The 21,158-nt window shown below is 43.4% G+C and overlaps 1 protein-coding gene across 6 annotated transcripts in view; it reads right to left on the minus strand.

The window, feature by feature from the left end:
• Positions 1-21,158, minus strand: part of SAP30 (Sin3A associated protein 30) — a 100,478-nt gene that overhangs the window by 47,965 nt on the left and 31,355 nt on the right. For 2 of the 6 annotated variants that reach the window (XR_012129673.1, XR_012129674.1), the window contains exons 6-8: positions 18,819-19,385; positions 10,338-10,440; positions 10,125-10,174 (exon numbers count right to left, since the gene is read on the minus strand). The gene's annotated coding sequence lies outside the window, so the exon portion shown is untranslated. Of the gene's footprint in view, positions 1-2,901; positions 10,175-10,337; positions 10,441-18,818; positions 19,386-21,158 lie in introns of all 6 variants that reach the window. The other 4 variants (XR_012129675.1, XR_012129672.1, XR_012129677.1 and 1 more) reach the window with 4 other exon arrangements.

Raw genomic sequence — 21,158 nt, forward strand, 5'->3', positions numbered from 1 at the left:
AGGCCTCAAAGAGATATTTATATATCTATGGTTAGGGCAGCATCATTCACAACAGATAAAATGTGGAAGAAAACCAAGTGTCCATCAACAAATGGATGGATAAGCAAAATGTGGTACATACACATGGAATATTATTCAGCCTTAAAAAAGACTTCCTTAAAAAATGAAGGAAATTCTACAATACACTACAACATGCATGAAACTTGAGGAAATTATGCTAAAATAAGGCGGTCACAAAAATAAAATACTATGTGATTTTTCTTGTGTGAGATACAACAGTCAAATTCACAGACAGAAGGTAGAATGGGGGCTGCCAGGGACAGGGTGGGGGCGAGGGATGAGAAGTTCATGTTTAATGGAAATAGCTTTAGTTTTACTTGATTAAAAATGTTAAGGAGATAGGTCGTGGTGATGGTTGCACATTATGAATGCATTTAATACCATTGAATCATACCCTTAAAAATGATTAAGGTGGTAAATTGTATGTTATGCATATTTTACCACAATTTTTAAAAAATTGAAAGAAAAATACAGACCATCCAAATGAAATAAAAGGAAAGGAAGAAAGGAAGAAAAGGAAAAATCCTGTGGCACTTCCCTAACCGTTTGTTTGTTAACGTGGCAGCAGGGTGCAGCAAAGGAGCAGCTGCTTTGGGTCAGAGAGGTCTGGGCTGAGATCCTGTAACCCAGCTCCCCACTATTACCAGCTCGCTTCTTCAGCACGAACTGACCAGAGAGAATTCATTTGTTTTAGGCTCCTCAGATACTCTACTGCCTTGAGCAAGTTGCTTATCTCTGAGTCTCAATCCCATCTACGCCAGAGGGGAAATAACATCGATATCCCGGACTTGCTATGAGAAATAAAAAGGGAGTATGGCTGCAGAGTAAGGAACCAGGAATGCCAATTCTCTTTCCCTTTAAAGGAAAGTCTATCAGGGTGCCCTATGGGAGCCTGTCGTACAAATTCAGTATCAGCACAGAGACAGGCATAATGGCTAGGGTTCTCTGGGGCTACTTTTTGTAAGAAATACAGAGAGATTCAAAAACTAAATCTATTAAGCTGGCCTACAGCTTCAGACAGGACATTCACTGGTGCACATTAAAAAAAAAAAAAGAGGAAGAAGGAGTTACACAGGGCACCTCCGCTCTCATTACCCAATCTTACCCAACTGAAACCCTGCTTCATAGGAGGTTTAGCCACGGGCCCCGAGCGCAGCAAGCATCCTGAATCGCAAACGCCAGTTTGCCACGTCACAGAACCTTTATGAATCTCGGTTGCAGTGAGAGTATCTCTTATTTATGAAGTGACTATTTCAAGAGAATTTTCACAATAGCTGGCATTATTAGTCCTTAGGCCAACTCTCCAAATTGGGGGCAGAAGAAATTAACATGCAATATTAATATTTCTGTTTTGCATTTAAAGGGAAGATTGCTTGCTCTTTTCAGGGGATATTGAGCAATTTCTGGGGTGTAGGGCTAGTAGATGATTCCTGGAGGTGGGTCATCTCTGTTACTGCTCTTGTCACCGAAAGAGCGATGGGCAAGTGCCCCGCAGTGAACAAGTGCGCAGCAGCCACCACGGGATGCGCGGTGTCAACCACTCACTCCCCCAGGAGGCAGGCAAGCACGGGGGCGTGCCGGGACGGCGCCCCACCTCTACGAGAGTCACGCGGGGTGGCGGGGCAAGTGAGAGAAGCGCCCATTCTCTGATGGGGGACAGGGCAGAGCTCCGCACGACCCCACAGCCACTGTGAACACGGCCGACAGAAAGCAGCAGCATTCTGGCCCTGCTCTTGGGGGCGAGGACATCTGCCCTTTCGTCCTTTGACCCAAATACTCACGCTTTCAAGTCACTTGGTCAAGGGGCACGAGGGGGCCTTGGTGGGAACTGTATTCGGCAGCGTGATCCTTCCTGTCCCTTCCCCTGTGGAAGGACCCTCGGTGCATCGTCACGTGGCCCCGCCGTGGTCCCCCCCAAAATGAAGAGGACAGCAAGGACCACCGTTGCTGGAAAGGTGCTACTTGGTGAAACTACGGCCACAGTGTGACTGCAGATAATGCGACTTGTTGCCTGAGATTCGGGGCTATGGGACGCTAGAATGCCTTACAGAGAAGATGATTTAGGGTCATCCTCCGCTGATTTTAAAGCAGCAAGTCGGGAGATGGTTGCGGGGGATGGTTTGTGGGTCCATCTGTCCTGCTGGCAGTGAGGTCACAGGGCTGACCATGCTAACCAAACCCTCAGAAGATCGAAATACCAAACAAAACACAAATCTATTTTTTGGTAACAGGTACATAATAAACCTTTCCAATGACTTCCAACTTGTTTCCTCAATCCTGCCCATTATTAAGGTAGCTGGGAGACCAAATTCATAATCAGAATGTTGTTTGTAGAACAAAGATCAGAACAGAAGAGCTGGGTAGCTGGAGGGGCATTTCCTCCGGGCACTGGGAAAGCCTTCCCGGGGGGTCGGAGCACTGCTGACCTCCAGGGAAGCACCCCAGTCCTTTGGGGAGCGCTGGGTGCTCAGCCACAAGTTCTCACACCTCCTGCCCCCTTTTCCAAACAGATGCGCGTGGCCTGTCTCCCACACCTCGCTGCACTAGTCCCAGTTTTCTGCGATGGAGTGCAATACAGTCTCCTGGCTTCATTTCTTTTTTTTTTTTATTAAGGTATTATTGATATACAGTCTTATGAAGGTTTCACATGAAAAACAATGTGATTACCACATTCACCCATATTATCAAGTCCCCCCCACACCCCATTGCAGTCACTGTCCATCGTGTAGTAAGATTCCACCTGGCTTTGTTTTTTATTCCGTCATCTTCCCCCCGAGCCTACACCTGACTTAACTACCCCGTCTCCTCAGGTCCTCATTACCAGCTCCCACAGAGGCTCACCCGGGCTTGATCTCGTCGATTCCGTGTTGGTTCTCATTACTTGCTCTGATGGGACGATTTTCAAGGTCTGGGGTCACTTTAATATGTGTGAGCCGAGCTCCCAGAGCCTGGAGGAGGAAGATGCCTCCTGTAACCTTGTTCGGCACTAATTACCCTGCTTTTCTGTGGAATGTGTTTGCAATGTGTTTTCCTTATTTTGCCCTCCTACAGTCCCTCCTTCTGAGAGGAAGAGGTGGACAAACCGCCCTGCCTTTCCCCCCAGGAAAGTAATATTTTCACCTCAGGTGGACCATCTGTTTCTCCCAACGCTGCTCTGTTTTTGACTTGAATTGAGTACATCACGTCCCAGGCATCTTGCCAGCTATAAGCTCCAGGAAATGGAGCAACTAAATGTGGTTTGCTTGTGATGTCAGGTCTTTTTTTTTTTTTAATGCAATTTTTGGAATTAGCCTAAAGGAAACTGTGTATCTATCGCTCTTCATAGGAGGGGCTCACAGAGCGGCAGGAAGCCCAGAGTAACAACCAAGGGGTACATGGATTTCCTAAGAACGGATCCCACTGAGGGGTGTGGGCAGATCCAGCAGTGGGCTTGATAAATGGAGGGGAAAACTGAGTACTTGCTTTGGACCCAAAACAGACCCCCTGGTAAGGGTTCTCAGCTGTGGGTATGGATCCAATTCACCTTGGAGTTCCCAGTTTTCATGCTTCCGTCCCATCAACAGCTCTGAGGTCCAGCCATGTCGAGAACACTTTCCCTAAACCACTAGGGATCAAAGACCTCTTCTCAAGCTCCCAAGCTATTAGGGAAGAAAATTACCCAGGGCAGAAAAAGTGTCAGAACATACAGGCTGCACAGCAAAAGAACTGATCAACAGAATGAAAATGCAATCTATAGAATGGGAACAAATATTTGTAAATCATATATTTGGTAGGGAGTAAGTACCTAAAATATATAAAGAACTCATACAACTCGATGGCAAAAAGACAAATAACCTGATTAAAAATGGGCAAAGCTCTATTTTTAGATTCTTAATGGAACTTAGTTCCTTAAAAATAGAACTACTGTATTATCCTATCCAGCAATTACACTCTGGGAATATATCCAAAGGAAACTAGAACACCTTATCAATGAGACACCTGCACCCCACCTGGTGATTCCTCACCATTTACATTAGCCAAGACCTGAAAAAAACATTAAGTGTCTGTCAACAGATGAATGGATACAGAACGTGTGTGACACATACACAATGGAATATTATTCAGCCATAACAAAAAAGGACATCCTGCTACTTGTAACACCATGGATGGAACTTGAGGGTGAAGTGAAATAAGTCAGAATAAGACAAAAACTGTATGATCTCACTTACATGTGGAATCTTAAAAAAATTCATAGAAAAAGAGATTAGATTTGTGGTTACCAGAGGCAGAGGATGAAGTGTGGGAGAATTGGATAAAGGTGGTCAAAAGACACAAATTTCCACTTTGTGAATGAATGAATAAGTCCTGGGGATGTAACGCAAGCATGATGGCTATAACTAACGGTGCTGTATGGTATGTTTGGAAGTTGTTAAGAGAGTAGATCCTGAGAGCAGGCAAAGACATTTCTGTGTCTCTGTGAGATGATGGGTGTTAGCTAACTTTGTTGGGGTGACTGTTTCATGAGATATGCAAGTCATTATGCTCTACACCTTAAACTTATACAGTGCTATCTGTCAATTATATCTCAATAAAGCTGGAAAAAGTGTACAGGCTTAATCCAGAAGACAGTGAGCTGTGGGAGGCAATGGTAGCCTGAGAGTGGAATCAGGCCCCAGCTCCTGCTGACATGGCTCCCCAGACTCAGGTCGTAGCAGGAGGAAGTCGCAAAGAGGCAGGTCAGCCTTAGCGGGGCCTTGGTGGGCCTCTCAGACCAGTGCAAGGATCTCTCCTCTTTAGCTCAGAGACAGAGCATCCGCAAGGGTCACGCCACTTGAGTGGTTTTAAGAGATAAAGCAAATTAGTAGCTGCTTCCAGGAATCAGTGCGTAAGTATGGGAGCCATTCTATGGAGGTAAGAGAAGAAACGGGGCATGAGGTAGAAGAAAAGCACTCATGGCCTCATTCTGACATACGTGAGGGAAGACAGAACTACTCAGGAGGGATGGGGCATGGCTGTCAGGCAGGCAGCCCACACTGGCACAGTGTCACTGCAGGTTAAATAGAAATACTGCCCTGGTTGTTGGTTAATAGCTTGAGTGAGACTTCATGCCACCGACTGACATCACCGAGTGAAGACTGTGTAGGTGGGAGGGGACTTGGGACTGTGGGTGCACCTGGCCGCTGGGACATGAGCTGAGCAGGCCCAGGGGCTAGCTCCTGCACTCAGGAGGGCCCGGTGCTGGCAGGAGTTGGAGGACGGGCCTGGCTGGGGGCAGTGCTACAGGGGAAGCAAAGGCCCTCCTGGCACAGGCTGTATGAGGAGCGCCAGCCCCCAGCCCTCACAGCCACCCTCCCCTGCGGCCCGTCTGCAGAGCCCTGCCTCCACTGGGGAGTTCTTGGAAGAGTTTGCAGTTTCCTCTGCAAAACTGTAGCTTAGACACAGGCAGCATTTAGTTTTGTGAGGCTTGTCAAACAAGGCTACCCCAGTAATTTCTGAAAGTCAATAATGACTTAGAAATTATTAGAATCATTCGACAACCATATTACTTTGGATTGCATGGTAAGTAGCATCATGACATATAGTTTAGTGTTGAGGACAGGAAGGAAATATTTTGGTTTTTTAATTTATATACTGATCTATTGAAATACATGACATTTATTTATAAAATGAATGTTGCCATGCAGGTTGTTCAGTATGCTGCACATCACCCTCAACGGGGCCGTGTGAAATGGGGAACAGTGATTCACCGGTGGGGCTTGAAAGGGCTTCACTGCATCTTGGCCCCCACCATCTGTCCCAAGTAGAGCTGACTTGGGTGAATATGGGTTTCATTTGATTCACAACTGAAATGTTACTTTCCATTTGTCGCTGAAGCCGGGGCCCACCACCTGGTCAGGGATTCCCAGCCACCGCTGTTCCCGTACTTCCTGGCTTTTAGGAGGATGCGCTCTGCGGCGATGCGGCACGAACCATGCACAGAAATGGCCGCGTTAGGTTTTTGACTTTGCCAGGACAGTGAAGGCCAGAAGTTCATTCACTGAACGAGCAGTTACTGAGCACTGAAATCGCGCCAGGCAGAGCTCCAGATACCGACACAGAGCAGAATAAAAGGATGGGGATCCCTCCTCACGGAGCCAGCCAGGGGCGGCAGGGGGTGCTCATTCTCTGGAGGCTGCGGATGGATGGACGGACGGCGCCAAGGAGAAGGCTGCACTCGCCTTTCAGCAGCTCCCCTGCGCACTCTGCCCTCGGGGTTGGAGTCACCAAACCTCCAGGCTGACACGGCAGAACTCCACAGCCTGTCTACTCTGAGACAGTTAGGCTGCCGTGTGAGTGGGGGACAGGAAAGGGTCCCTGCCCCAAGTTTATGGCTCCTTGTCATGACGTAGTATCTAAAATTCTGCCATTCCTGAAGCATTTTCCAACAAGCGTTCCTTGGAATCTAGTCCCTCAAGATGCTCACTTTAGAAAAAGGTTGAGTGGCTAAGCCAGTCTGGCAAACACTCAGCCCTTGGAGATTCACGATCAACTGGTACGTTAAATACAATCTGCATGCCAGACTCAGAGACTCCAAGAAGGAACTAGCAGTTACCAAAGGGGAGAGGTGTGGGAGGGTGGGTGGGGAGGGAGGGAGAAGGGGATTTTGGGGTATTATGTTTAGCACACAAGGTGTGGGGGTCACAGGGAGAACAGTGTAGCCCAGAGAAGGCACACAGTGGATTTGTGGCATCTTGCTGCACTGAGGGGCAGTGACTGCACTGGGGTATTGGGGGGGACTTGATAATATGGACAAATGTAGTAACCACATTGTTTTTTCATGTGAAACCTCATAAGAGTGTGTATCAATAAAAATAAAAAATTAATAAAATGTCTTCCATTGGATTCAAAATTCGGGCATCTCTTTGTCTTTCTGATCACCTGCTTGCGTCTCCTCTTCCCCATACGGCGAGTGGCTCAGCATCCCTCTCGTGGGGGCTTCCCACTCCCCAGACTGTGCAGGAACCCTGGGAACTCACTTAATCCAGGGTGAGCAGTCCTGACTCAAAGCTCCATGTGGGAAGAACTGATCAGTCTATTAAAATTCTGCTTTCAATCACTTCCACTTGGTGTGGCTGCTGCGAATGGTTCTGAGAGGCACCCGCGAGTCCTTCTCCGGCCATCAGGGTATCTTTGCCCCTGCAAAGCTCTGTGCAGGCAGCAGGGTGGCCCTGAGGACATGGGCTTCCAAGGTGACAGCATACTGGGTTTGTACCCACACAATCGGCTAGTGTTCCCCAGACACGACAGCGTTGCCAAGGAGGCCGGGCATAGCCGCGTTTCTAACCACAGCTACCCGCTGCATCTAGGACACACTGTCCCCCCAAACCTCTAGGCCCTGGGGTTGAGCTTAAGTCACTGAGCCAGACCCCTTTATGCTTGAGGTAATTTTAATGATTTTGCTAAGAGGGGGCCTCTGTCAGGGGTATCCGAGCCTTTCAGAAAGCTCTCAGTTGAATTTCAAAAGGGCAGAGGATAGAGTCTTGACTCCTTTCCTCCTGGGGGACCCCTGGGCCCAGGTGAGTTTAATTTGGCACATCAGGGGGACACTGCGAAGAACCACCTTTGGAAGTTTCCTTCCCCAGAGACATGTACACCGACTCACCCTATCCTGCCGCGATCAAGCGTATTATTATCAAAGAAGATCCAGGGGCCAACGTCTTGTTTCTGTCTTGCTGCTTCTCTAGCTAAAGATATATTAAGTTTCAAATCACTACAAATGTTTCTGGGAAGTTAGAACATTTGAAAATCATCAGTTATAAATAGTTTGGCCTAAGTTCTTTATCAGTTTTCTTCCTAGTTGAGAGGCAGCTATAATCTGGAAGTATAAGGGCAGAGTGCTTATAAAGTTTCATGGGAGGACAGGAGAGAAAGAGACTCCAGGATCCTGGAGGGAACCAAGCCTCTGCAAGGGGCCCCTCTCCCCTGGGGAACGGACAATGAGAGAGAGGGAGATTTTCTCCCTCTTATGGTTTTCTCTATTTAAAGGCAATAATCTCTCTACAGAAGCGCCCCTATAATGCATAAGGTGTGTCTGCTTCAGAGAGAACTAGACGCCCAAGCGTTCTCTCCTGAATTGCTCCACTGAAGTAAAATCCAAAAACCCCCAGACTTCTTGTAAGCCAGTCCTCATATCTCAGCCAGTCAGGCTCCTAATGGGGAAATCTCAGAATCTTTTAGACCAGGGGCATTTGCCCCACCATTTGCCCACAAGGCTTTAGACTCATTAATTTTCCAACACTAAAAAGGCCATCATGTCTATGGACAGGAGAATTACATTGAATTAGTATGATATATTCTTAAGCACCTCATTCTTTCTGGTACTTGACCTTCTCCATTTTTTCATATGTTTTAGAAAATTAAGATACAAACTAAAACTTAGCACACACTACTAAAGCTTTCTTGGTGCCAGGATGTTTTATACTTCAGCTTTCCTGGACCAATCAGCACAAGTCACTTGAGAAAATATAGTGAGAACTCTTCAGGTAGAGCCAATGTGGGGGTGCTGTTTGCTGACTCATCCCCAAACAAGGGCCCTCTTTGAAGATGAGATGTGAACCCATATCTTATGGAATAACAAGTTATATTTTAGTAGGATTATACTGTATGTAGAACATGTTATATGTTTACAGATGAAATGTCCAGGGAAAACATTTCCATTGCTTACTATTTCTTGGCATTTCACGTGTCCTACCTGATATGAGTATACATAAACAGAGCTGGTTTTAGTTATCTAATACTGTGTTATATTTATTCCTTCAACTTCCAAATGCTTTTATTGGATTTCCAAATATGTAATTTTTAACATGTCTTATTAGCGAGGGAGCAATAAAGGGACAATGTTGCAGTTAATTCAACACTTATAAGCATTCCCATTTGTGATGTAAAAGAAATAGCCTCAGCAGACGAGAGGTCTGCTTGTATTTCAAAGAATATTAAATTTAAAGACTTCCAAATTGCCCCATATTTAAAGTTCTGTTATTCCATAAAATATTTATGAGTTCATTGTTCATACTTTTATAGAAAATGGTACCTGATTCAGAACAGATTTATTATGAGAAAGTGGTTATTATTGTTTAAACAGCCATACTTGAGAAGCCATATAAAAGCTAGATGATGAGAAATCAACAATTACAAGTAACCTAAAAACACATTAAAAAGATATTGACCAGCTTATTTGAAAACTTATGTCCACACAAACCCTGCCCACAAATGTTTAAGCACCTTTATTCATAACTGCAAAAACTGTAAGCAACCAAGATGTCCTTCAGCAGGTAAAAGTATAAACAAACTGTGGTGCATCTATACAATGGAATATTATTCAGTGATAAAAAAAATCAACTATCAAGCCATAAATACATGGACGACTCTTGAATACATATTGCTAAATGAAAGAAATCAGTCTATACAGGCTACCCACTATATGGTTCCAATTATATGGCAATTGGAAAAGGTACAGCTACAGAAAAGGTAAAAATAGCAATGGTTGCCAGGGGCTCCAGACATGGGAGGGCTGAATATGTGAATCACAGGAGATACTTTAGGGTACAGAGACTGCCCTGTATCCTAATGCAATGGTGGATACAACACATCCTAAACTTGTCAAAACCCAAAGACCTTCAAAGCACAAAGACTAAACCTTAATGCATGCAAAGTTATTAAGTATTTAAGGTGGGGTGGGGGGAGATGAAGGCATGAGAAGTGAAGCAGAAACCTCCTCCCCAAATCACATAAAACACAAAATTACAGCAAATACAACTAATCCTGGAAACACAACCTGAAGACTGCAGAACAGACTGCCTACATCTGAGGAAAAGAGAAGACTTCACAGAAAAGGGTAAAGTAGAAAAGCCACGATCCGGCAGGGCCCAAGCCCTTCCCCCATCCCAGCCCCCAGGGGAGGGGAAGAGAAATGCAGCAGGGAGGGACTAGAAGCCCAGGACTGCTAAACACCCAGCCCTGGAGATCTGCTCCAGCAGCACGAACCCACATTACGCGGTGCTCTGGGATTAGGAGCTTTGGAAAGCAAAGATGGGCGGAATACTCACAGACTGAGAATCCAGATGCTTGTGGAGAACAGGTACGCACAAGTGTCCCCCTAGGACAAAAGGAAGGCTGGCAGTTAGAAGGATGCAGGCTGCCACTCCTTCCTCCCAGCAGGTGCTGGGCCCACTCACCTGCCACCCCTGACGTGGAAGTGGAGGCAGGCGTTACAGCCAGGGAGGCAGGAAACCCTCCCAGCAGGTGCTGGTTCTGCTCACCTGCGAGCGCCACCGGAGATGCAGGGGGACAGCAGCCCCGGAGAGCGCAGCTTCTGGGCACTAGAGAGCATGCCTACACAAAGTCATTGTTCCATAGGAAACACTAAAAAAATGAAGTGGCAAAGGAAAGAGAGCTTAGTGAAAATGAAACCACCACTCTTCTTGATAAAGATTTCAAAATAAAACTCATAAACATGCTCATGGCGCTACAGAAAAATATTCAAGAACTCAGGGAGGACTTCAACAAAGAGAAATACATTTTGAAGAATATAGTACCTGAAATGAAACATATAATGGAGGGATTAAAAAGTAGATTAGATGAGGTAGAGGAGACAGTAAATGAAACAGAAATTGGAGTGCAGGAATACAGAGAAGCTGAGGTACAGAGAGAAAAAAGGATCTCTGGAAATGAAAGAATGATAAGAGAAGTGTGAGACTAATCCAAATGGAACAATATTTATATTATAGGGTTTCCTGAAGAAGACAGAGACAAAGGGATAGAAAGTCTCTTTGAGGAAATAATTGTTGAAAACTTTCCCAATCTGGGGAAAGAAAGAGTCACTCAGGTCATGGAAGTGTAGAGATCTCCCAACACAAGGAACCCCAGGAAGACGACACCAAGACATATAATAGTTAAAATGGCAAAGATCAAGGACAAGGAGAGAGTGCTGAAGGCAGCCAGAGAGAGAAAAAGATCATGTATAAGGGAAAGCCCATCAGGCTGTCAGCAGAAACCTTACAGGCCAGAAAGGGGTGGCGTGATATATTTAATGCAATGAAGCAGAAGGGCCTGGAACCAAGGATATTGTACCCTGCAAGATTATCATTTAAATTTGAAGCAGATATTAAACAATTTCCAGATTGTTGAGGCAAAAGTTGAAGGAATGCACCACCCACAAACCATCTCTACAGTGTATCTTAAAGGGACTGCTCTAGACGGAAGTGCTCCTGAGGCTAAACAGGCGTCGCCGGAGAAAATAACACCACAGTAAAGGAAGCCGACCAATTAATTACTGAGCAAATATAAGACTTAATCAGCTACTCACAAAGTTAGTCAAGGGATAAACAAAGAGTACAGAATATGACCCCTAATATATAATGAGTGGAGGAGGAAGAAGAAGAAGGGGGAAGAAAAGAACTTTTAGACTGTGTTTTAAATAGCATAATAAGTGAGTTAAGACAGACTGTTAGATGGTAAGGAAGTTGCCCTTGAACCTTTGGCAATCACAAATCTAAAGCCTGCAATGGCAATAAGTACAAATCTATTGATAATCACCCTAAATGTAAATGGACTGAATGCATCAATCAAAAGACACAGAATTAGTTACAGAATGGATAAAAAAACAAGACCCATCTATATGCTGCCTGCAAGAGACTCACGTCAAAACCAAAGACATACACAGACTAAAAGTGAAGGGATGGAAAAAGATATTTCGTGCAAATAATAGGGAGAAAAAAGCAGGAGTTGCAGTACTTGTATCTGATAAAATAGACTTCAAAACAAAGAAAGTAACAAGAAAGAAAGAAGGACATTACATAATGATACAGGGTTAGTCCAACAAGAGGATATAACCATTATAATTATCTATGCAGCCAATATAGGAGCCCAAAAATATGTGCAACAAACACTAACAGAATTAAATGGGGGAAATGGAGTGCAATGCATCCATTTTAGGAGATTTCAACATACTACTAACAACAAAAGACAGATCAACCAGACAGAAAATAAGTCAGGAGACAGAGGCACTGAACAACACATTAGAACAGATGGACCTAACAAACATCTACAGAACACTCCACCCAAAAGAAGAAGGATACACATTCTTCTCAAGTATTTTACAGAATAGATCACACATACTAGACCACAGAAACAGCCTCAATAAATTTAAAAAGATTGAAATTTTGCACCAGCTTCTCAGACTATGAAGGTATGAAACTAGAAATAAATTACGCAAAGAAAACAAAAAAGTCCACAAACACATGGAGGCTCAACAACATGCTCCTTCATAATCAATGGATCAATAAACAAATTAAAATAGGGATCAAGCAATACATGGAGACAAATGAAAACAATGACTCAACAGCCAAAACCTGTGGCATGCAGAGAAGGAGGTTCTAAGAGGGAAGTATATTGCAATACAGGCCTATCTCAAGAAAGAACAATCCCAAATGAACAGTCTAAACTCAAAATTAATGAAACTAGAAAAAGAACAAAAAAAAGAAAGAAAGAAGAAAGGAAGGAAGGAAGGAAGGAAGGAAGGGAGGGAGGGAGGGAGGGAGGGAGAGAGAGAGAGAGAGAGAGAAGAAAGAAAGAAAGAAAAAAGTAGGTCCAAAGTCAGTAGAAGGAGGGACATACAAAGATCAGAGGAGAAATGAATAAAATTGAGAAAGATAAAACAATAGAAAGAATCAATGAAATCAAGAGCTGGTTCTTTGGGAAAATGAACAAAATAGATAAACCCCTAGCCAAACTTATCAAGAAAAAAAGAGAATATACACACATAAACAGATTCAGAAATGGGAAAGGAGAAACCACTACAAACACCATGGAAATACAAAGAATTATTAGAGAATACTATGAAAAATAATATGCCAACAAATTGGGTAACCTAGAAGAAATGGACAATTTTCTAGAAAAATACAACCTTCCAAGACTGACCCAGGAAGAAACAGAAAATCTGAACAGATCAAATACCAGCAATGAAACCAAATTGATAATCAAAAACTACCTAAGAACAAAATTCCTTACCCAGATGGCTTCACTGCTGAATTTTATCAAATATTTAAAGAAAAGATAATACCAGTCCTCCTTAAAGTTTTCCAAAAAGTAGAAGAGAAGGGAATACTTCCAAGCTCATTCTATGAGGCCAACATCACTCTAATACCAAAACCAGGCAATGACACCACAAAAAAAGAAAATTACAGACCAATATCCCTGATGAACATAGATGCAAAAATATGCGAACAAAATATTAGCAAACTGAATACAAAAATACATAAAAAAGATCATTCATCATGATCAAGTGGGATTCATTCCAGGGATGCAAGGATGGAACAACATTCGAAAATCCATCAACATCATACATTACATCAACAAAAGGACAAAAATCACATGATCATCTCAATAGATGCTGAGAAAGCATTCGACAAAATTTACCATCCATTCATGATAAAAACTCTCAACAAAATGGGTATAGAGGGCAAGCACCTCAATATAATAAAGGCCATATGTGACAAACCCACACCCAACATCATATTTACAGTGAAAAGCTGAAAGCTTTTCCTCTAAGATTGGGAATGAGACAAGGATGCCCACTCTCACCACTTTTATTCAACAAAGTTCTGGAGGTCCTAGCCACAGAAATCAGATAACGCAAAGAAATAAAAGGTATCCACACTGGTAAGGAAGAAGTTAAACTGTCACTGTTTGCAGATGACATGATATTGTACATAAAATCCCTAAAGAATCCACCCCAAAACTACTAGAATAACTGAATTCAGCAAAGTTGCAGGATACAAAATTAATACATAGAAATCTGTTGCATTCCTATATACTAATGATGAACTAGCAGAAAGATAAATCAGGAAAACAATCCTATTTACAATTGCATCAAAAAGAATAAAATACCTAGGAACAAACCTAACCAAGTTGATGAAAGACCTATACTCTGAAAACTACAAGACACTCATGAGAGAAATTAGAGAAGACACCAATAAATGGAAATGTATCCCAGGCTCATGGATAGGAAGGATTAATATTGTCAAAATGACAATCTGGCCTAAAGCAATCTACCGATTTAATGCAATCCCTATCAAAATACCAACAGCATTCTTCAATGAACTGGAACAAATAGTTCTAAAACTCCTATGGAACCACAAAAGGCCCCAAACAGCCAAAGCAATCTTGAGAAGGAAGAACAAAGTTGGGGGCATTTACTCCCTGACTTCAAGCTCTACTACAAAGCCATAGTAATCAAAACAATTTGGTACTGGCACAAGAACAGACCCATAGATCAATGGAACAGAATAGAGAGCCCAGATATAAACCCAAGCATATGTGGTCAATTAATATACAATAAAGGAGCCATTGATATACAATGGGGAAATAACAGCCTCTTCAACAACTGGTGTTGGCAAAATTGGACAGCTACATGCAAGAGAATGAAACTGGATTATTGTCTAACTCCATACACAAAAGTAAACTCAAAATGGATCAAAGACCTGAATGTAGGCCATGAAACCATAAAACTCATAGGAAAAAACATAGGCAAAAATCTCTGGAATATAAACATAAGCAACTTTTTTCTGAACACATCTCCTTGGACAAGGGAAACAAAATAAAAAATGAACAAATGGTTCTACATCAAGCTAAAAAGCTTCTGCACAGCAAAGGACACCATCAGCAGAACAAAAGGCATCCTACAATATTGGAGAATATATTTGTAAATGACTTATCCAATAAGGGGTTAACATCCAAAATATATAAAGAACTCACATGCCTCAACACCCAAAAAGCAAATAACCCAAACTAAAAAATGGGCAGAGGATGTGAGCAGACACTTCTCCAAAGAAGAAATTCCAATAGCCAAGAAGCACATGACAAGATGCTCCACATCACTAATCATCAGGGGAATGCAAATTAAAACCACAATGAGATATCACCTCCCACCAGTTAGGATGGCCAACATCCAACAGACAAGAAACAACATCTGCTGTTGAGGATGTGGAGAAGGGTAATCCTCCTACACTGCTGGTGGGAATGTAAATTAGTTCAACCATTGTGGAAAGCAGTATGGAGGTTCCTCAAAAAACTAAAAATAGAAATACCGTTTGACCCAGGAATTCCACTCCTAGGAATTTCCCCAAAGAAAACCAAATCACTGATTCAAAAAGGCATATGCACCCCTATGTTTATCACTGCATTATTTACAATAGCAAAGATGTGGAAGCAACTACGTGTCCAACAGTAGATGAATGGATAAAGAAGATGTGGTACACATAAACAATGGAATATTATTCATCCATAAAAAGAAAACAAATCCTATCATTAGCAACAACATGGATGGAGCTGGAGGGTATTATGCTCAGTGAAATAAGCCAGGCAGAGAAAGACAAGCATTAAATGATTTCCCTCATTTGTGGAGTATAACAACAGTGCAAAACTGAAGGAACAAAACAGCAGCACACTCACAGAACCCAAGAAGGGACAAGTGCTTACCAAAGGGGAGGGGTTGGAGAGGGTCAGTGGGGAGGGAGAAGGGGATTAAGGGGCATTATGATTAGTACACACAATATAGGTGGGTCACAGGGAAGTCAGTACAGCACGGAGAATACAAGTAATGACTCTGTAGCATCTTACTATGCTGATGGACAGTGGCTGCAGTGGGGTGTGGGGGGGACTGATAATATGGGTGAATGTTGAAACCACAATGTTGGTCATGTGAAACCTTTATAAGATTGTATATCACTGATACTTTAAAAAAAAAAGTAAGAAGTTGGGGTACTCCAGGACAGAATTCAGAAGTTGGCAAAACAACCCAACTGCTTTACAAATGTATGGAACAAGCTCACTGAAGGGTGTGGTGGAGGGAAGGTGCTGACCTAAGTAACTTTGGAAATGGGGTCCTTAAAACGGAAGCCGAAGACGCTGTGCTGTGGTTGATAAAATAATTTACTGCAGGGCTAACAATTCTGATACTGCTCTGTGTGTATACTGGCATTGAACAACTAAATAAATGGCTGCTGGTGGGAGACAGGCTTCTCACTGGTGGAGGGGGAGGTGGCCGGTCACAAGGGGAGGAGGCTGGAACCTTTCAGGCAGTAATGGTTAGATAAGGAGACAATGGTACAACTCTTGTTAGCCTGACATAGATACAATGCGCAGGTACGTGCACGTGTACAGAGCACACACATGCGTAGTTCCTTACTCTGTCAGCTGAGAAGGGCTAGAGGTTACAGGACACACTAGTTGCAGTGTGCCTGGACCTTGGTTTCCAACCAACTCTTCAATAAAAGGAACCAAGGTCCCTTGGGGAAATGGTTCATTCAAGGACTGGGGCAGAAACATGCAAAAGATGCCTGGAGCATCTTGTACTGCAGCAAAGTAAAGACGTGTTGGGGGAAAAAAACCCGAACACCTGTGAGGGGACCTATCAAAAGGATACGGGAGACAGCTCAGAGAGACCCCAGCGGCCAGAGCTGGGATGTGACAAAAAACATTTTTAAAGTAGCATTGGATTATCCAAAGTACAACCTCCTCTCCCCCCCAAAAACCATGCTTTCTTACTGATATAGATAAAATGAGGGAGAACAGACAAATGTCACATGCAGAAGAATTCCAGGTCATTCACGGAGATGCTCTGCCTTCCAGGAGGCGGAGCCTAACCCCACGCCGCTAGGTGTCGGGGGTGCATAGTGACTTCCTGCCCCTGGGTGCAGTGCAGAAAGGGCAAGGAAAGACGTGGCCCGAGTGTGGAGAACCCGGAGAAAGGCAGCGACCCCGGCCAGGTGGTCACGGCTAAGAGCAACAGTGCTAAGTCATGTTCAGAGCACGTGCTCCTGACAGGACGGGGTGAAAATGGCACTCGAAGCCTGTGGGCTTCTTCCCAAAACACACAACCTGAGTGTAGTCCTAAGGTAATCATTAGACAAATCTCAATGGAGGGACATTCTACAAGCAGCCAGCCAGTCATCCTCAAAGTTGCAAGGTCATGAGAAATAGGGAAGTCTAAGAATTGTCACAGCCAAAAGCGGCCAAGGAGACATGACAGGTGAATGGAATGTGGTGTCCTGGAGGGGACCCTGCAACAGAAAAAGGGCTTGAGGTAAAAACTAAGAGAAAACATAAAGCATGGACTTCAGCCAATCGTCATGTATCGAAATTGACATATTAACTGTAGCAAGTGTACCACAGTGATGTAATATATTAAGTAATAGAGGAAACGGGTGCAGGGTAGATAGGAAGTTTCTGTACTGTTAGAAATTTTTCTGTACATCTAAAACTATTCTAAAATGAAAAGGTTTATTTTTTTTTAAATATTGAAAATCATACATCATAGAAAGTGGGAAATGGAGGGGTTCATAAATATCATCAATCGCACTCTATTTTACAAGGGAGAAAACAGACTTTATCGTACGATTGAGTAGCCCGCACTTTACAAAGGGTCTTGAGAAAACAGCGGTGACTCAGTGATGAGCGTGGTCCTCAGGGACACTACAGCATCTACCATAGCACACCGGCAATGTCCCACACACATGACCCATGATAGGATGGTGAATAATTGCCAGGTACTTCATCTATTCACTCACTGATTTATTCATTCATTCATTCATTTAACAAATATTTACTGTGTGTCTGGCGCTGCAGTTTTACTCTTAGAATTATAATCAGTTAGAAACTCTCTCTGAAAGACTGGCACTCCGGCAATTTTCCTTATCTGACTCTGTTGGAAACTCTCTTTAGCTGATTCAAATGTATAAATATCCAGGGAAGAATTGTTTCAAGCCAAGTATTAACAGGAAATAGATTGAGGAGGCACATTAAGAAGATGGCTCCATGAGGCACAGAGAGTGTGCGTGTGGTTCCTTTACGCTTAGTTATGGGCTGTGACCTTCGGAACAGTATTGTCATTTTAGATTCTCCCGACTCAGGAGGGAGAAACGACTCTCAGCTACGAGGGCTTTGTCTTGCTTCCCAGTCTCAGCTCCACTGTTCACCAGCTGTGTGATCCTGGCCAAGTTCCCTAATCTTTTCGAGCCTCAGTTCCCCCACTTGAAAAACTACCTCGTAAAACTATGTTGCTTGGATTAAATAAGCCAACATTTCTAAAGTGTTCATTACTCAGCAATGACATTATTATTACTAGTACCATTGTTATTGTTGCCGTTACCAACTGGCCAGATGCTCGTACCTACTCAGGGCAGTGACTCAGATCTACAAAAAAACACGCGTCAGCCCATGGAAGCAATCTTTCAATTTTCTAGTTTGATAAGTAGGTCATTTCCAACAAATCACAAAACTTGCTGGGATCTGGGCTGTGACTCTATTTACTGTCAGTCCAATTCCTCTTTTAGACTGCCAGGAAACTAGAGGGGTTATTTTCAAGTTCCTTGCCTTCTGGTCTCTTTTCCTGCCAAAGTTTATTTTCACGTTAACGTTATTCATTCTTAATATTGCATAGGCTCCTAAAACTAGATAGTTCTCCTTGACACGCCTCTCTCCTGATGTTCATTTTTCTGACTTTATTTCTATCCTATTTAAAGGTCACTTAACTCAGGGTGTTCAAAAGCTCTGTGCATCCACACGGTGAAAAAGCCCAGCCCTCCCCGTGGGTGCCTCCCTCGCTGTGCCAGACAAAAGGGGTCTTGTGCTTGCTATTCTGACTAAGAGGTCCTGAGCAAGACCCCCCGTGAGCCCCCTATGGCCTCGGCTGCCTGCCCAGGGGTCCTAGCGGTTCCCAGCCTTTGGAGCTGCACTCCTACCGACCGCCTTTTGGCCGCAGTTCTGCCCACGTGGCCGAGGCGGCGTCAGCTCAGTGCCTTCACACAGCTCCTTGGCAGGTCTGCTGTCTCCATACGGGCCCCGCCTGAGACTCCTCGGTGGGCACTGTCTTCATAGGCTGCTTCGGTGGCAGACAGCCACGTCTGGGTGACAGAGGTGATCTTCTTTAGCCCATTGGCAAACACTTTTCTAAGCACAAGTGTTCCATGTCCAGAGGAAATCTTAAGGGAAACTTGAAATAGTTTTAATCAGAAAGAATACTCTTTTACTGAGGTCAGAAAATTAAGTTCAGAAAACGAGTTGTTTCTTTTTAACTGCTTAAAGATTTTAGGGGAATTTTAAAGGGTAACTGTGTTGTAGTCATTCTTAGTCCAACAAACACCCTGTGAATTAGTTTCCGACTGGCAAAAATATCTTGGAACTCCTTTTGTCAAGGATTCTCACATGAGACAGACCCTACCTCTCGCCTGGGAGGGCCTGTGAAGGTTGATGTCAGCGGCCGCTTCTCCCCACACTGCCACGCTGGGTGACGCCAGAAGGAGTTAAGCCTGAGGGAAACGAGAGACAGGGGTCAACTGTAGGACAGAGGGGCAGCAGGTTCTACCAGGGCACAGGCATGAGCTCCCAGAAGGAAATCAGAGGAAGGTTCGTGCGTTCCCATTTTTTCCACAAGCTTAAGATGTCTGCTGTCTAAAGTTATTTCTATCTAAGATATCTCTTAGGACTTCCTCTGACTGGGAGAATGTCATCATTATTGCTTATTGGTTTTTTAGGAAATACTAATCAACTTTTTTCAAATTTAATGCCAGTATTTTTTTTCAAGGATTTCTGGACATGTTTGTTAATTGAAAATAGTTGATATGTAATATTATATTGGCTTCAAGCATACAACATAGTGATTTGACAATTATCTACATTACTAAATGCTCGCCATGATAAGCTGTCAACAAATATATTATAACATTATTAACTATTGTTCCTATGCTGTACTTTTAATCCCCATGACTCATTTGTTTTATAATTGGATGTTTGTCCCTCTTTATCCCCTATTTCACCCATCACCCCCAACCCATGATCCCCTGTGGTAACCACCAGTCTGTTCTCTGTATTTATGAATCTGTTTCTGTTTTGTTTGCTTTATTTTTTAGATTCCACATTAGGAGGGATCATATTATTTGTCTTTCTCTGTCTGACTTATTTCACTGAGCGTAGTACCCTCTAGGTCCATCCAGGTCATCACAAATGGCAATATTTCACTCTTTTTTATGGATGAGTAATATTCCATTATAATACCAATACTTTTAACATAATTGCTTAAGTTCCATTTCAAATGCTTCTCTACTCATGAATTGGCTCTGTCACTAATTTGTAGTGACTGTTTGTTGTAAACTTGGTTGGACGTAACAGTGATAGCATATACCTATATAAATAAAACACACATACACATACATATATCATAAATATCATATAAAAATATAGCCAGCCATATTTTCTGGAAGTATAGACAATATATCTGAATGGCCTTACCTATCACACATAAAAGGCTTACTTTGGTAGGCTCCAGAGGCCCTCTCAAAAAGACCGATGGCCTCCAGAGCGAAATAATCTAGGAGTCAACCAAATGTCAGTAACAGGGTGTCAGCGGGAAACGAAGCAAAACTAAATGCCTTAGGTGCCCATACACAAGAAAACAAAGAATGTTTTCAGATTTAAGCCCCAAATTGAAAGTCACAAAGGCAGCCTCTCCAGCAGGCCTTTGTTTACAATTCAACTGCTTCCCCAGTGGGCAGCTCCATGTAACGGACATCAGGATGAATAGTAGCTCATGTTTCTAAATTTAACAATGCTCAGTAATTCTCCCTAGAGATAATGTGAAGTTCCACTGGTAGTAAGAAGATATCTGAGACACAAGAAGGGACTAGGAAGCCAAGATCCAGATGTGCTTTTCTTGGGGCGGGGGAGGGGGGTGTCCTTTCCTAAGAGATTAGCAGCTGATCCAGAGGTAGCAACAGTCACCGAAGAGCTGCTCTGCACACCCGAGGCAGGCGTGCAAGCAACACGCCAGGCATATCGTGTGGATTTGAATATCGCTGAATATGAAAATGAATCAACTATTTTGAACAGCTATGGATTACATATAAGGAAACAAAATGAGAAATGCAATAAAGGAAATAAAAAAGAATTAGACACGCCAGGAAATAAGAGTAAAACACAGAGGAAAGAGAGATTCTGTTCATAGGAAAATCAATGTGTGGGCGCCGTGTCTGGTCTTGACTGAGGTGGGCTAAGTGAAGCGGACAGCCTCTAGTAGGAAGCGAAGG

Source organism: Manis javanica, chromosome 3 (assembly GCF_040802235.1).
Source record: "Manis javanica isolate MJ-LG chromosome 3, MJ_LKY, whole genome shotgun sequence".
NCBI lineage: Eukaryota > Metazoa > Chordata > Mammalia > Pholidota > Manidae > Manis > Manis javanica.